This window comes from Gadus morhua, chromosome 4, assembly GCF_902167405.1.
Source record: "Gadus morhua chromosome 4, gadMor3.0, whole genome shotgun sequence".
NCBI lineage: Eukaryota > Metazoa > Chordata > Actinopteri > Gadiformes > Gadidae > Gadus > Gadus morhua.
The window spans coordinates 15,811,993-15,830,904 of record NC_044051.1 but is presented as its reverse complement, the minus strand read 5'-3'; the positions used below and the strand labels follow the sequence as shown (position 1 = coordinate 15,830,904).

The window sequence follows — 18,912 nt, the reverse complement described above, 5'->3', positions numbered from 1 at the left end:
ATTCCTGCAAATGTGCTTGGGAGCCCGCAATATTTTTTATACAGGAGGGAAATATTAAGAAAGACGGACCCAAGGGAGACATCATTTGTAAAGGAAAAGGGAAGAGAGTCTTGCACTCAGATCGTATCGCCCCGCTCATTAGGAACTCAAGGAAATCCATCAGTCCAGATCCCAAACGGAATTACAAGGACCTAGTTAACAAACACCAAGAGAATAGATAGGAGTTATGGAAACATTGTATAACTGCTCCCAATAGACCCCTGGTAACATTCTGGGTACATTACCCTACAAATACCCACAAGACCTGACGAATGCCTCTTCAGATAACTAGCCTCATACTGGTATATTTAAATACTGTTGCTCGGTCCTTCCAGCTCAAAGCCCTTGTTCTTGCCTCTGATCCATCATTACATTATCTAGCCAGATCCTAGCCTTATGAAGATCAATGAGAACAACTTGCTAGCCCTCAGCCGTGGGGAACGCAGAACGTCCATATCAAACGATCGTCCCGGGTCAATATTTATAAGTAGGCTCTAAAGGTCCATGTATATTTCTGTAAAATATTGTGTTTTTGTCTGACTTGATAGAAATACAGATGCGGTTAATAGATATTGATATACTTTTTTTCTGAAACGAATGAAAGAGTCGCTCATCTCTACTCTCTCTACCTCACTCTCTCTCTGTATCTTTGTGTGAGAGAAATGAACAGATTTTGAAAGATAACATATTGCAATAACTGGTAGAACAACTTCTGGAAAACTTAGCCGATTTAAGAGCACAACAACAGGGGCATTGTGTTTTTTTTTTGGAGCGTAACCAGGGGTGGGTGCCATATGCACGGCTGGTCTGACGGGGAATTCAGTGGTTCTGCAAGTCCAACAGGTTCCTGTTCTCTTCCTTGTCCTAATTAACCTCTGCGTTTCCCTGCATTTCATTCAAATTTCATAACACACAATTAGCCAAATAAAAATTGATTAGAGCCTGGCAGATATTGATGTGCATTCACATTTAAAATCACACAGGTACAGAAGTCTGCATGTCGGGGTACAACAATGGAATGAGCTCCTATTTGGGCAGTTCAGGAAAAAATACCAATGTCACGGACCAACGCCCTGGCCTCATTTGTTCAACAACATCAGTTATGGGACAAGGTGTAACCAGGGAACAGCCCATTCAGACAAAACACAGGTATGTGTCGAGATGCTCCGGTTGGGTTACAGATGAAGGATAACACGGTTGGGGCTCCAGGTTTAATGACTGCCATGAACAACAGGAAAATGTCAAAAGTTCATTCAACCGTAGTATAACGTCTGTTCAGATTCCCACGCACACGTTCAAATTCCTTAGGAGATTTACAGTGTGTAGGATTTAGGAGACTCTAGCATTGAGGTTGCAACTATCTAAATAAAATAAAATAAATAACCTCCTCCCCCCTTTCCATCGACGGCGGAGAAGCTGGAGTGGCCTGTGCTGGCCAGTAAGCTGCTAATAGGCATTTCCAAAACGATGATCGTCTACAACAGCACCTGGTATCAAGTAATGAGATTTCTTTATCCATTTACAATTTTTATGTTATTTAATCTGTAAAACGATAGGTCATACTTACTAAGTAAGTTAGCGATTATGATTTTTAATTAAAAACGATTTCCCGCCCGAGCCGTTTGTCCGTTCTGGGCGACTGGAGAAACATGCCGGTACAACTTGGTGCAACATACCATGTGTAGATGTGGGGTCAGTCTAAGGTAACAAGAGCATAAAAAAATCTTATTTTCATGGCATTATACACTTTTTAAACATATATAATATGTTGGATTACTGCCAAGTCCGTTCCGGTGACGGAACTAAATTCAACACACTGCCCCTTTAATAGAAAATACGTGAAATGTTTTGAAGAAACAACCTAACAGAAATAGGGGTCATTCTGTTAAATATCTGCAGTAAGAGTTCACAATCCATGGGCCATAGTTTCCAAAAAAAAACAGTCAACCTATATACACAACAAGGCCGCGCCATCTCTGCAAAATCCCTTCCAAGCTGGCTCTCCCCTTCACCTGGCCTTCAATCTGTCCTTCCCTTAGTCCCTCTATCTATCTGTGGAGGCCAGCTGCTCTGGGGTCCATACGCAGCAGCGGACAGACGCTTCCTAATTAAAACAAGGCCCAGCCGTCTGCATCCTTCCGGTGACCAAAAGCTGCACGCTCCAACGTTGTGATTCCTACCGCTCGCTTGCAATTCTTTCTCTACAAGAATTTAATTTAATTAGAACAGTCCTATCCAGCGGCGTTTTGAGGTCAGAGGATCAGAATGTGCATTCAGGGAGTGAGCATCGGGTGTAATTTAAGAATACTAAGCATGTCTGCTTTTTAATGGGTGTAAGTATCCCAACGGTCCGCTTACCCTCTCACACACACACACACACACACACGCCAGTGGTGCAAGAACTCCCCATCAAAGCCACCATTTTATCTCCCCGAGCCCTGGCTCATGACGCAACCCACATCCAGTAGAGTGGCGATGAAGAACAAAGCCTAGCTCAAAAAAGTGACCCTAGAAATGCATTAGCAAGCAATTTGTCTATAAAGGAAGAAAATTCAAAGGATTTTTCAGACTTTAAGCCTATTGCGTTTCAAATTCCCTTCAGATTAGTCGTGGTGTGGTTGTCTTCCAACGTTACTAGCAGCCCGCATTGTACTGATAACAATAAATAAATTTCAAGTATTCATCTGTATAAATTGTCGATTGTATTTAGTTACTTCAACTTACGATGAATAATACTCCACATTACAAGTTGTGTGCAGCTAGGTAGCACACAAACACTTGTAAAAGTGGAAGATTCATGACCTCATATTTAGCATTTCTTTGGAATTCCCAAAATGCTCTATAACACAGCACAAGCATGTCAAACACCCTGAATACATCTGACCATATATTATAGTCAGAATCAAAGATACTATTCAAACTTCTACTAATCAAACTCGAAGTACACATACGTAAGGAATGCTAGGATGTGTTACTTCCTCTCAGAGAGACTGGCCAGAGACTATGCTTTGCAGCTTGTTCCTGTTAGTAATTACCAATCAGGAATTAGCTTGAGAGTGACACACACACACACACACACACACACACACACACACACACACACACACACACACACACACACACACACACACACACACACACACACACACACACACACACACCTCTAACTTTATGTTTTGCATATCATATTCCCGGTCAACTTCCAACCGCTTCAAATGCCTAGAGTTGCCTTTACATCAAGAATAGAGAACTGAAATTATTCAAATAAGGGACATAAAACAGCAAAGGCATGTTAAGAACTCACAAATGTGAATGTCTGGCTTTGTTTCCTATTACAATGTCTTCTTTTTAATGAAATCACACACCCACACGCACACACCTGACCTCCACAAAGAGGTCCCTGTGGCAGAAGCTTCAGGCCCATTGCATGTCATCCATATACCAATAAAGAGTGGGCGGTGCTGTTTTTTTATGTTACTGGGTGTAGGGGTGCCCCTATAGCCAGACTTGTAAAACACATTCACACAGGAGCCTTTGCATGTGGTTTAAACACTGCTTCCTTCTACCCCTAGACAAACCCCTACACATACCCAGATTAAAGGAGTGCATTCCACACTTAGCGCCATGGCATTAATAATACATTCTGTATTGAACTTCCGTTTAACGTGATCGCACGGTCCAACCTGCTGAACCTAATGTGATTTAAACAGAGCTCCGCTCCTTTTCAAAGACGTTTCGCCTCGGGATCGCAAACAAACGGTTTTATTTTTGTCTAGACCAACTCCGTCTTTTAAATATATCCAGGACGGAGGAGGCTGTGATACACTGCACGCTCTCAAGCACTGCAGGGTCAATAGATCTCCGCCACAGATTTAGATTTATGGAATTGGTGAGCGTTAGTGGCACAGATTCATAGTGCAACGCTTGATTATTGGGAATTCCAATGCACTTTGGCCACGAATTAAGATTAATTGGCTTGGTGACTATATGTGGTCACTGCAAAATGTTATGCAGATCAACCTCTTGCACTGCGATCTAAAATATTAACGATGGCTCTGAAACGTGATGGATGTGTCTTTTAAGCATGTCAAATCACAAATGAGCCGTCCAATAGCCAAATGAAAGGCAGAAAAACTCTTCTAGATGAACGTTCCACAGGTTTGATTTATGGTGGGCTTTTAATTAAAATCAGATTACTTTATTGAATGATCAATATAAAAGAGTGCCGTTTATCTTTTGTTTTTCCATTTATCAAAACAGCAAAAACATGTGACAATTCAGTGAAATTAAACCCTCCTATGACCACAATTGTGTTCCAGATCTACCCAGTCAGGTTCACATTACATTGGAACACAAACAGAAAGACGGTCGCATTCAAAAATACATGTCTCCCCAGGGGACCGGGTCCCAGTGGCTGCCAGGGAGAGCCTTGCCAACGCAGTAACATGAGGGTACACACGTGTTCACCGCCTTCCTTCATGGGAGTGGATCAGCATCCAGGGGAATACACGCCACTGTTCTGTATGAAGACACTGCATTCTCTACCATCGCTCAGACCATTATCCCTGTAACGAGGGACCCGTGACTGATCTCTAAAACGTAATCAACAGTGTGATTTATCATTAGAATAAGTACACCAATTAGTCATTAAGAAGTAAATACAATCCCTTTTCAAGGGATCAAATCACAGTCTCTGCAGTCTCCAGAGGCGACAAGGAGGACTTCAACCGGCTGTCTAAAGTGGGGTTTCTATCTCGGCGATCTGGAGGGATGAGGGCCAGCCTATCTGGAGTTCGAGGCCAGTGTACCCCTGACAGCCGTCTGTGACATCCCCCCCCCTCTCCCGCCATGGGGTTCACCTTCACTGCAGGACATCTATAATGGGACCATGGCAACAGATGAGGTTAGTTTTGAGGAAGTCCGCCAAACGTTGATCACGTCCTCGTGGCAGCGCTGCAGTGTCACTCTGTCAGTCAGCTCTATGTACGCAGTGCGCACCACTGCCTAAAGGCACCTCTCAGACATGTCATCAAGTCTATCTGCTGCAGAGACATCTTGAAAAAATAACACCTTCCTGACCTTTGCCAGGAGGCTTGAGATGTGGTTAGCTGACATCGATTTAGAGAGAGCTTATGTCTGTGTGAGCACAGCATCCATCTATCCGACTGTGGCCAGAGTCCAGAAACTTCAACGATATTGTTTATATATTAACCCCCTTTACAACTTTCATGCTGCAGAAGCTTCTCAACTGTTCTCTCCCCTGTGGGTCCCTGAAGGTGTGTGTGGGTGTGTGCGTGCGCTTGTGTGTTCCTGGATCCCATATTGTCCAGTACAGAGAAGGGCAACATATGTGCTACTCCAAGAAGAACCATGTGTCCTTGGAGACGCATGGTTATTATATACATGCCTCTATACATGCCATGCCCTATTCATATACAATAGCCTGTTACATAGGTAGCACGGATTTGGTCAATGTTAAATGATTGACAAATGTCCAGAGCTCAGGGTAGATCATCAAAACATTGCGAGTACCTACCCATACAAAAATATCCCTCCGTTGCCCCACTTTCGACCAGGGATAGATTAATGCGTCCCAAATCCTGGGTTGCAGTCGCCGTTCGTAGCTCAGGTCCTTCACATAGGAACAACCTCAGATGAGGTAGCAGCAGAACAATGCAGCCCACGACGGCTGATGCAGAGTGCTTTGGGACACTGCTTGTTTCTGTATGCGCAAACCCTTGTGTTTACGTCGCTGTGCAATGGGGTCACACCGGTGAACTTGTCGGTTCTGCCCGGCGATGTTGCGACAACTGAGCCGCGACTTATTTTCCCCATTAGTGGTTTAATTAAATCCAATTAGGAACCCGAGTCTAAGTAATCAAAATGCACCAATTTAATTTTCACTTCCGATATTTTGCTGAGCAGGCTGCAATTAATGAACCCTGTTGCTGTCCAATCCATCATGTTCGCCTGATTACTGGATACACACTGGCAGGACAGGAGGAAACAAAGGACTGACCAATAGCTGCTTCACAGTCTATACCATATACAACCTTTCACAAGTCGTCATGGCTTCCGGCTGGCTTTACATCCATTCTATATAGGACGTGTTAAACAAAGCCAGATGAGAATCATGTGTAATGCTTAATTACTCATTGCTGCAAAGACAAATAATGCATTTGACATTTGAGACATGAGCAGGGGGATGAAACATGGCAACCTGAAGAAAAGGCTGAGAGTAAAAGGCTACCGTGAGCCAGAGGTGTGAGAGATTCATCTGCAATTGCAGTTTATAAGATGCCCCCACAGCAATGTGACATACACACACACACACAGAGTACATGATCTGCAAGCAATGTGGCTGGATGACATGACGGATACAAACAGGCCGAGATAAACGCATCAGTATAAAGCGCCCGCCATCTGCCAGCCGGCAAATAAACATACACAAAGAGCCCCGGCTTACACCACTGACATTTCTACACCCCATCTTCTACTGCCTCTGATCTATATCTGCTCTACTTCTCTGCACCTCGCTCCCTCCCACTCGGTCCCTCCATCCATCATCATTAGGAGGACGATAGATGACCCAGCTACATCTGCAGCCCCTCGACGACCCCCTCCCCGCCCAACACAGCTCCCCGTCAGCAGCAGCAGAATGAGGAGAGACTAAGAGAAAGGTGAGGCAGAACAGGAGGGGATATATATATATATAAATGAGAGAGCGAGAGAGAGCGAGAGCGAGAGCGAGAGAGAACAACGTGGAGAATGGAGCACAGAGAAGGTAAGACTGAGAACGGAGGAGGCGAGGACTGTGACCCAGAGAAAGGAGAGACAACGGGGAGGGATACATGGGAGGACAAGTAGAGGACAAAATATGGTCCCGCTCTCTAGAACATAAAAATAACTTGGCTGCCTAGCGGAGCCCGCAAACTGGGTCAGAATATTCCCAGTGAGCGCGGGGAGGCGCGTCGCCAAATGAGATGGAGCATGTGCGAGACCACGTGCACTCTCGAGAAAGTCTTTATGGATTCTGGAGTCTGTATTTAGGGGCACCATGAATATTAGCGCGTGGTACGGGTGGCTGGTGTTTGGAATTTCAAACGGCCTGGGAGGCTGGTGGATCTAATCCAGAGGGCTGCATTGGGCCTGATAGCATGCCGTTTCTTGCAATGGCGATCTTCTCCATTTCATTTATTCACCTCAGCAAACTCAGCTAATCAACCAATAGCACCTCTCAAATGCTTTATCTCACCTCACTGCACCTTGCTTAACATAATAATAAAAAAAGGCAGAAACACTAGGATTGTAATCTCTTCGAAATGAATGGCATATTTACATGGATACTGCAATTATAGTTCTTCTGCCATTCATAAATTGCCAATTCTATCCTTCTATTTTCCAGATTAGCCACTAATACCACTAAGCCAATTCTGAAGAGTAGAATGGATTAAAGAAAAAAAGATGTGTATTACAAGTGAACATAAAACCAATATGCATTCCTGTTTGCTCCTATGACAAGCTCAGGTCAATAAAACTAGTCAATACAAAATGGATTATGAATGGTTTCAGCCTAATCAATCTAATTACATGATTCATCCAGACACTATAAAGCCTATACTGTAGCAGCATTGTGAGTTGGCAAAATCTTGCAGATAAATTGAACACAGAATTAACCAGTTGTCACCTTTTTCACTGCCAGAGTTCAGAAATTGTTTTGAGGGCATCAGCAATGCTGTGAAAAGGGCAGGCAGAACATATCCTCACAAAGAGTGAATAACCACCATGGCCTTTTTAATGGATCCCACTAAAACATGCAGCCGTTCTCCCTCCTTTTGGAAGATGCTGTTGAACCCAGTGGAACAGGCAGCTAGTGCTTTGAGTGAATCCCATCGGTGGTGAACAACAAATAAAATAGGTTTAAAACTTTGAAAGACTACGACTTCTTTACCAAGCGGATCCACATGCTGCAGGGCTACGAAGTAGACATGGCTGCAGCTAACCAGATCGTCTTGGGGAACCAGAAATAGCCCCAGCTGACTCTGGCATAAGTAATGCACTGCAGCACTGTTTCAGGGAGTCTTCGGTTCAGCCCGTTCATGCACTGTGCATTTGCTTGTCACTCAAGACATTTCTGTATTTTTATGACTGGGTTATTAAAGAGGCAGGACTCAGGACTGCCAGCAAAATAAGAAAGTTATATATACAAATATATCATAGGATTATTCCCAAACAATGTAATGGCTGCACATGGAACGTTTTTAAGTAAATTTCATGGTTAACATTTTGGACACTTAAACACTTCAAAAAGCAAAATCGTAATAGCACACGATTGCTGTGTAGATGAAGACCGTGACGTTCAAATCCACTCATATCCACTCTCATCACGAAGAGTTCATTGTTGACAAACAATGTTGATGTTGTTGATGTTGAGGAGCGGGGGTAGACATAAAAAAAGGACCACCTACGCAAAAAAAACATTTGACAATTGATTTAAAGTGAGTCCATCTTTTCAAATAAATGTACACAAATGGCAGATATGTGAGAAAGGACATGCCAAAAGTAACCAAAACTGCGACAGTGTGAAGAGCTCTGACCAAATTTGCGCCGGTTCAACCGAAAAAGAAATGTTATTCTCGAGCCCTGAGAGGTTGTTGTGTTTACGTGGTGTTATCTCGTCTTCAACCAAATATTTTGGTCTCACATCAAGAGTTATTTTGACCAATCCCTCATCCCCGTTGCTTCCCCAACACTAACAGACACTATGCTCTTCTCAAAGCAGTGCAGCTTTTCTTCTCCCAGACTCCAACAGAGAGGTCTGTCTCTCTTCCAAAGAAACCAGAGTCATTAAAACAGTCTTACCCTTGTCCAGCAGGGTCTTAACATCGAAACACAGCCCTGTGGTGCCACTACAGTAGGCCTTTGACAGCAAACAGCTAGTGAAGGTCATTCAGGGAGCCAGCACCAGTCAATGCCCCTGTATCCCTTTCCACACATTCAGTGCGTGTGAAAAGGATGAGAAACAAGAGGTCCGCTGTTCACGTGGTCAATGTCATACTGTGTCAGATCAATATTCACCATTTTATAGGCATGACATGCATTGGTAGGATGCTAATTTAAAAAACAAAAAAGCCTTGAAGGGTTGTTTTTTTTATCTTTACTTACAGCATGATGTTAGATTTAATCCTTAAGAACTATTTAGCTCTGATCCATACGTACATTTTCAAATGATGAAGAGTAAAATTATATATATTTATTTATGATGATAGCACTGATTCATTGGAAGTTTGTTTCAGACATTTGACAAATGAAACACCAATAAACAAATTTGCTACGAATACTTGCTATGGTACTTTTGTTGAAATGTTTGAATTTATTAATTTCAAGGATTCTGAATCATTATAATAAAAAGATAAATTCATGGAAGTCATTCTCTCAGTCTTTCAGAGAATAGTCTGCGATACACCTCCAAACCATACTCTCCTGGCCCTGCGCATTAGAAAGACTTGAGAACAAAGCAAGTCAGAGACGTGGTATTTCTGCCTTTAGAAGTATGTTGTAACATGAGTAACGTGATCTTTGGAAATCATCTATTCAATCTCCCCTTTGTCAAGATACTGTGACAAGAGAGTCTGGTTTCTCTGGCATAATGCAGCACCTTCATTGCCTTCAATGCATGCAACTTCTTCTTAGTTTACATTACAATAGGGAGCAACTTGTGTGTGGCGGCCTCATAAGAAAGGGCAACGCAGCCATTATTATAAAATAATAGCGGTGGGATTTAGATAACAAAACATTAAAGAGAGCGAAAGATTATCCTCAGATGAACTCTGATATCTGACTCATATTCAGACCAAGATGCGGAAATTAATTTGTAACCGCCATCGTGAAATCCATATTCATACAGTAGTGGTATAATGACTCCAAACAGCTTTGAAGATAACCCCTCTAGCACAGCATTAGTCTACTGTTAAACACCTTCCCCTCTCTAAAGATAACATTCACATCAAACAACACCTGGACACTCTGCCTTACTATAAGCATCAGTGTATAGGGCATGATGGAACCTTGAATGTACAACATGTATAATAAAAGGCAATATTTTGATCGTAGCGCCATCCAAAAGATAGGCCTGGAGATAATTGCTTCCAAGTTATTGCGTGAGGAAACTAACACCCAAAATACCATTTTAAAATGTGTCAAATGCTAAAGTAAAGTATTTTCAGCGCAGGCGTTCCTCGAGTCACCTGCTTCTGCCCGTATCATTTATGCATAACTTCTTTGCTTCCTGTGGTTTCCAAAACCATCAAAAACAACCATTTCCCCGCAGGTGATTGTCTTGTTACTGTGACGGATTATATGACAATAAACTCGGGCCATTGCCTGGTCATGTGACGTTTGGATTGGTTTGGCTTGTTTACCCATTCCATGTTTAAAGCATGAACATGCAGGGTAAATATGGCTATGAACTTCACACTGGATAAATGCAGAAAATGGTTTGGAAGAAAAGGTTTTAAAAAAATCGAACCCTTTTCCACTGAATCATTCTTTGTTCCTGCACAACTCCCTGGCCGGACTGACTACTAACACTGGTTTCTGATAGTCTTCTCATCTACAGCTCCGCTCTCTTTTACTTATACCCGTCATAATCAATCGCTGCTTCTCAAGATAGCAGAATCCGCGATGATAAGAGCTAAGTTCAACAACTAAGACAATAAAAAATACATTAATCAAATAACTGTAGCCTCCGCGGCGGCTTTGAAGTCTGGAATTTAGACAGCATGTAAAGCCTTCACATCTGGCATCCATGAATGGCTAAGCTTGTCTCTATCACCGATGAACCATTGACTCCTATCTGGTGTAACGGTACACTGAAGTCACAGATTCAGTTCAATACAAATACATGTATCGTTACACCCCTACTATCTGGTAGGACAAGACTGATCCCTGGGCTGTGCTTGGACGTTTATAAAGCAAGACTGCTTGTTTAGTACCGCCAGTGTGTTGGGATGCATATGGACGGAGCAAGACCCCGTGTTGTTCAGCACTGCTCATCGGCTGGGGAAGGGAGCGCGCACGTGGAGGGGCATTATCAAACTCACAACAGGCCATTAGTGATCCGATGCGTTCAGGCAGAAACACATGCAGAAGGACCACAGCCCCGACTTCAAGTCGAGCAGTAAACTAAACGCAAACCCACCATGTGATAACTCCTCTCATACAACAGTCAGTGAGCCGTAAAATGCAAAAAACACACAAAACTAATTACATGTCATGGGGGAAATATGGGGAATAGGAAGAAGCACTGCATCAGTCCACATTTTGATACTCGGCACTGATTACATATCAGATGACGATCTGATATTATCCATTTCATTTAGACATACAGACACGTCACCACAATCGTTTTGTTTCCCAATATTGTTGTGCAGAAACAAAACGCTCTGCCCACTAAGTATGCACAAGCGACAAAATAAAGCAGCTTAACAGTTCAGTTCAGAAATGTTTTGGCACGTCTTTCCATAAAACCAGCAATTATCCTCTAAGCAAAGGTCAAGGGTCAGCCAGCAGTAATAGACAGCTATAGAGACAGAAACAACGTTTTCTTATTTAACCAAATTGTAGTGTGAAAATAGGGTTTTCCCCATGAACTACTAAATGGTGATGCATTCTGACCGTGCCCTACAAGTAAAAGGTCGGGCCCTACCAGGATGAGCTTGTCAGCCGATTAAGCGACTTGCATATCTACAAAAGTTGCCATGATTTTGTTGACACTACATATTACTTACAAACGATATATTTGTAAGTATATAGTAGAGACAACCCTTTGTGATTTGTAGTGCTTTGACATTTTAAGAGCCTCTTGCCCATCCCTTTGAAGAGGGCTGCGCTAACCTGCTCTCTACTCAAACCGGTTTTCCTGTATAATGCAAAGACTATTAAAGCATTAAGAAAAGCACACACATTTAAAGTGGCATTTGGCAGGTAAAGAACCCCAACACTAAAATTAAACTATAAATCCACAGAACAGGCCATCAACGTCTATGAATAATATTGGTTCAGGAAATAGTGTCCGACAGCACTTGTTCTAACCTCAGCTTAACTGTCACTTCTAGGAAACGACTATCATCATCACCTGTACCTGCTTTACCAGTTTGTCTCGATTGGGTGGTGAACCTCACCTCAACTGGAGAGTGTCCATACGATCTACCTTTCCTATTCAACTCCACACCACACCCCGATTTAAACTTCACACATCCACCCGTTGTCGCAACCTTGTGCCTGATGAAGAGGAGCTGTCCTCACCAGGTCAGCTCTGAACGAATAGCTCACTCTTCCTGGGAGCCTGACTGGGGGCCAGCTTTAGTTTCTCCGGTCTAAGCTCTTATTCGACACACAAGGTGGAGCAGGGGACCGGAGTCTGGAGGGAGAGGGGAGGGAGGGCAGCCGGCCGGACTGTTTGGCATGCAGTGCACACACATGTGGTGTCAGCAGGCTAAGCATGAACGTGGCGATTGGATAGAGTTTTAGCTTATGTGTCGGGGGCCGGGACAAGCGACCATCGAGACGAGCAGCGGGGTTGATACTGAGCTACAGCAGAATCATGCGCCCGTGGATTGCCCTTGCAAATCACTGTCACATCCATGACGAAGGACCCTGCTGGTGCAAATTCTCCATTCATTCACTCAATCATTCAACCATCTGCACCGATTCTTTTCTCCTTCACTGCCTACCTTCATAAAAGTGAGGCAGGTAGGTATTTTTTAAACGGGAAAAAATAAATCTAACTGGTTATTTTTTGGGGTTTTTTTTAGAAGTCAGAAGAATATTGAATTTTCCAATAATTAATTAAGTAATTTCACCAGCTCGGAGAACAGTGAGATAAACACAAATAGCAAATTATGATTTTAACTATAAATTATGGAATGGAAATCTTAAAACTCCATTTGACTTATTCTCCTCAGACTGTCAGCAAAACCTGCAGTTAGAAGAGGGGAGCAGAATACATTAACTACTGCATTAGCGTGGTAAATTGGCAACACAAGGAATAATTCTAGGGGTTGTGTGAGATGTGTCATTTATCAATCATTTATTTACATTCAATTTGAATTAACTATAATGTTAACAACATTCACAGCTGATTGATCAGTGCTCACCACCACTGCTGCTGCTGGTATGCTGGAACTTGGCGCATACTTGCGAGGACCGTATTACAAAGTTGTCCTCAACTGAAAAGGGTTTGATGCTGAGGTTATCAGATAACCATTTAAAAAAGGGCCAGCCTTTTTTATTCTACCTGGAGTGAAAATGTGAACATTTTAAATGTATGGAAACTATTGGGATTTGAAAAATGGGGATTAGCCCAGAAAGGGTTCTTGTCCTGAATAAATATATAGATCAGACAATATGCTAAATAAATGCTAAGAGAATTTCTTTTTGTTAATCTTGGTTTTATGCAGGGTGACGTTAGTGTATGCACAGTGTTCACCTCAGGTCTGGTTTGGTGGAAGGTCCAGGGAACTTTGTCTGAAAGTGGCAGACCATACATGGCCACTGCATAGTCTCTGCTTGACTCCTTCCCACTCCCCTACTCATCCCTCCATCTGGGGTTCTGGTTCAGATCTTGTGAGGCCTGTGTGTGCATTCACGGCTGAAGCTCACAAATCCATTAGAGCGGTCGCTTTCCGCACCCTGCACTGAAAGTCGTTTATAAAATCACAAACAGCGTGCATATGGTGGCCCATAAGCAGACAGGGGTACATGCACTGCTCTCTCCCTGTTGCCGAGTGGGTGTGTTATGCATTCTGGTGCCCAGAGACCATCAGCGAAACCAGAGTCTGCAGACCAGCTCTCAGATTCCAGCACACAGCAGCACATTCAGAGTCTCATCTGGCCAGGAAATGCAGCTCTGATCCAATTGGCCGAAGCTTGAGTAAAAGCTTCCCTAATTGGCCCGACATGGTAACTGGCTGCTAAGGTTCTACAAAGCAAAATAATAGAAAAGTGAGACGTTGAGAACTCCCAGGGGGGACAGTGATAAGAAAAAGAAAGAAGAAAGAAGACAGAGTGAAACCATTTAGAATATTTGTTAACTTGGAAATAAAAGAAGAGCAGTAAGGTCAATGGACAGGAGATTAATCTGGTTGGCCATGTTTCAGCGTTTACAGGCGCTTGTCAGACGGCGCTCCACCACAGCAGCACATGTGCAGAACGGAGATGAAACACACAGAATACGTTTGTTCTGCAAAAACATAGCCCGGTTACATAACAGATCCGCGCAGAGAGAACTCTAACGGATCGGAAAGCCAACAAACAAACCAGTATTACGGGGCGTCTCAAAAGTGGTTTCTTCCAGGGAAAACATGAAAGCCCGATATCTTCTGAAACTGCTGGAGGACTGGGTTTATTTGCACGTTGCAAAGAGGGCTGACACTAGTGAGCGCATCATGAAGAGACTTCTTACACGCTCATTGGATAATTTGCGATGTTGGCGTCAAGAGATTTTTACCGGCCTTGTCCATTACAAGTCTAAATTTGACCACAGTTCCTACCAATACCTCCGTTAAAAAGGAAAAGGCTGATTTGTGGTTTATATATGCTATTTAATTATATAATAATTATATGAAAACTAACTATGAAAAAAATAAAGGGACTGAATGTATGTCAAATGATGAATCACAATCGTTTTAGTCACTGTAATAGTCCTTTAAGAGTAATGACTGCAAGAGAAAATGGGGACAGCCAGTCTAAAGACAAACCCGTATTCAAAGACTAAAGATGATATGGTTGACAAGAGCCATTGGCTTGTGTATTGACTACATAAAACAGTGAGCTTCTGTAAAAACATAAAAATAAGGCAATGAAAAAAATAGAAAACACTCCAAATCCGAGTCAACAACACAGCGCAATGCATGATAAATAATGGATTGGATTGCATGTACAAAATGCTACATTCATCCTTTGCCAGGCGGTTGAAGGTTACACATTTGCTTCAAAGAATAAAGATACCAGAAACAGGATATCATATTGGCTACACTTATTGTGAAAGAGGAGAAGCCTGCGTGCGTCTATAGCCTATGTGCGTGATGCATTATTTTCTAGCTCGCCTGCAATACAAGCTCTCTGCCACCATCTGCCTCATCCTTCATGCTGTCAACACAAGAGAATATACAGCCGGCTCCATCTTTTATGAGAATAAGATACACACACACACACACACACACACACACACACACACACACACACACACACACACACACACACACACACACACACACACACACACACACACACACACACACACACACACACACACGATTAAAGCAAAGAATAGTGAACCATTACACGACCCTAATAAACCATTAAAACGACTATAATGCTTCAGTAGCTGCAGGCCTATAATTAATAATGAATGGTAATGGACTGCCACAAAAACAGAATTGTCAGTCAAAATAACGAAAACAACATTGGCAACGAAAATATGCGAGCATAAGATAAAGGGACATCCGAAAAACTGTAGATATACCCTACATTACGCAATGTGTTGAATTGGCAGTGGTTTAGAGTGAGAGACAAGGTGTTTATCACCATACTTTGTCGTTCTATTAAAATAAACATTTAACCGATATCCGAGAGGAGAGTACTGAATACCACGACAGCCTCCATGGTTAGGTATGCAAACAAGATTGACACACACACACACACACACACACACACACACACACACACACACACACACACACACACACACCGCCCCCCCCCCCCCCCCCCCCCACACCCCCCAAAGCTGTGACGTAGAACCCGTAGGATGAAAAAAAACAACATCCATTCCGAAAGAAAACCCGTGGGGAAAAATGGATTTTCGTACACGAAAACAAAAAGAGAGAATAACGTCATCGCGTATGTGGGAGGAACGATGATTATAGAAAATACAGCGACATTGGCAGTAAAGCGCGATGGTACGGAAGTATTTCAGATCAGACACCTGCTACTGAAGATGAACTGGCGCCGTTTGTGTTCGCAAATACATGACTAAAACCGGGCTAAAACTGGTACAAAACTAAGCTAAAACTAGTGATCTAGTAGTTTACAAGTGCACCCTGGCCAGGCTGACTTCAGAATCACAGTGTAACGAGTTGGGAATTTCAACACGTGCGAGTTCCTCTTTTCTAAACCACTTTACAGTCTGTAAAAAAAAAAAAAAAGAATAAGCCCAGAAGTCCAACATCTCCCCTAAATCAAGTGACCTCTTGTCCACACGTTGAGAACTAATCAATAAACCACCAGCTCCACGCCACGGCCAAACGTCCCTCCCGTCAGCCAGCAGCAAGAAGCGCTAAAAAGTTGAATAAAAATTACACTGTTGGCTACTGAATAAAGCGTTAGTCAGAAGACACCGACAACTTACGTGATAATTATAAGATGAGGATAGAGGGTCACCAAAATAGACATCCGATTATGTGATTTCAACACGTCTCTAACACTGCACAAGGGCTCTCCGACGTCCAGCACCAGCGGCGGCACGAGAGCTTTGACCAGGCTGCGCGAGCTGCTTGGATTCGCTATTCCCTTTCGCACGAGACAGCGCAACCAAGTCGGGGTAGTGCGCAGGCGCGAACAGGATGAATTCATTCTAGACTGCTGAGAGAGGATCCTGATTTTTAGCGTTGTCCCAGTCTATCCTAACGCCATTTCCGGTCTCTTATTTCCTATAATCTGCCAGTTTACAGTCCCTTTACCAAGACGATAGAGAAATCACAAGAATAACAAGGAAAACGTGTGTAACTAACATCCGAAACATGTTAGAACAGAACTCCCTCCCTCCGCCAAACCCATGTAACAGAATGTCCCGCCCTCTCCCGCCAATAACGCTCATTTGGACCATGCCGTCCCGGGCGCCTGTGGACAACGACGTTAAGTGCATAGCGTCTAGTGTGTGGTATGCAATGGGGCAGATCAGGGACAATCCATGTTTACAAGAGGATAACAGCGGCGCACACACCAGCGATATACAAAACACTACTAATCCACACCGAGCCTTCATACAGGGAGGAGAATGGACGTTTTGCATCACGTGTTAAAACGTACAAACAGAGAACCTGACATGTAAACTTTTTCAGACTGCTTTTGGACTAAAACGATTAGCCTACTATATCCTTAACAGTCCAGGTTTGGCAATTCAATCATCAACGTTGTAAATTACAATTTAGCATCATCTTTTTTGTTTCTGCCTTCGTTTCACCTACAGTAGCCTATATTGCTCTTGACTCCCTACAAGAAGAGTAGCATTACTCTCTCCTAGACACTCTTATAAATAATTCAGGAATACGAGCGGTCTATGCTCGCTATAGCTGCAGCAGCACGCAAATATTGGCTTGCACACTGGAGAGACCCATCGCTATAATGGCGCCTCCGATTGAAAAAGAAAGAAAATTCGAAGTTTAATCAACATTCTCGGATCCAAATGGTTCTGTCTGGTCGTCCAGATCAGTCAAGGATTACGAGGCTTCAGTCAACTATCAATAGCCTGCGCGAGAGAGAGAGAGAGAGAGAGAGAGAGAGAGAGAGAGAGAGAGAGAGAGAGAGAGAGAGAGAGAGAGAGAGAGAGAGAGGGAGGGAGGGAGGGAGGGAGGGAGGGAGGGAGGGAGGGAGGGAGGGAGGGAGGGAGGGAGGGAGGGAGGGAGGGAGGGAGGGAGGGAGGGGGGGGGGGAGCGCGGAGTTTTAATGCGCAGACGGTGCAGAGCACAGCAACCAGCCAAGGCTGTTTGTCCTGAGCCCGATCCGGGAGGAAATCAACGATTTCTATCGAGCGGCCAAAAAAAAAACATCCTCGGATAAGGCATCCTAGATTCACACACATCACATAAAAAGAGATGTCCTATAGGAGATTACGACTTCTAGGAAAGTGTAGCGAGACAACAATTACCTGGCACTTCGCTTTGCTTATTCTTTCGCCCCCGGTTGGATGTTACCTCCTCCAGTCAATGTGCTTTTCCTGCCACCGCTCACTCAGTGCTTCTCACCGCTGAACGAGAATTTAGACAACGGATTGGATCACGTGGTCGCGCTCCGTTGTCCTAATTGGCGGAGCGGAGCGGTGGCACTTTCCTCTTTTGCTATTATCAGCACCTGTACGACACGCATTAATGGTGCGAGGAAGAGCGAGAGGGATATGAATAGCAAAGATGATGATAAGAGGAGGACCAGATGCAACGACTGAACACAGATGTACAACACACGAGATACTGTATTTTCTTTTGTCTTGTAGTTTACTACTGGCATATAAGCTTTGAGACTTTTTTTTACCCCTCTGGAAAACAGAGTATCGGGGGCCTCACACACACACACACACACACACACACACACACACACACACACACACACACACACACACACACACACACACACACACACACACACACACACACACACACACACACACACACACACACACACAAGCATGAAGTATTATCGTTGTTCAAATTCAGATGGTGGTTAAAAGTGACAAACAGTAGGCTTTATCTTACAACAATCCTTATCTAATCTATGCATAATATTTTGAGTATTTTTCTAACGTAACAATTTAAACGCAAATATTATTCCAAGTCAAACAAAAATGTAATAAATTGCATGTCGGCATCTTGCCTTTTGCATAGAATATATTTTGAGGCGTGAGCAAAATACATCATGCAGAGGAAATTTCCATGGTTTTCTCGCAAAGCTCCTTTGCAATTTAATGTGGTATTTAGACTCTGCTCTGCAGCCCAACTCCATTTATTTACTGTGTGAAAATGTAAGTATTCCTCCTCCTAGATTCCACTCAACTGCCGCCTTCGACTTTACATTCAGCTGGTAAGAATAGACATGAAAGGT

At 43.3% G+C, this 18,912-nt stretch overlaps 1 protein-coding gene across 9 annotated transcripts in view; it reads right to left on the bottom strand.

The window, feature by feature from the left end:
* Positions 1-18,056, bottom strand: part of strbp (spermatid perinuclear RNA binding protein) — a 71,725-nt gene extending 53,669 nt beyond the window's left edge. For 6 of the 9 annotated variants that reach the window (XM_030353766.1, XM_030353771.1, XM_030353772.1 and 3 more), the window contains exon 1: positions 16,448-16,608. The gene's annotated coding sequence lies outside the window, so the exon portion shown is untranslated. Of the gene's footprint in view, positions 1-16,447; positions 16,610-17,965 lie in introns of those variants that run through there. The other 3 variants (XM_030353768.1, XM_030353770.1, XM_030353767.1) reach the window with 2 other exon arrangements.
* Between the last annotated feature and the right edge of the window lie 856 nt (positions 18,057-18,912).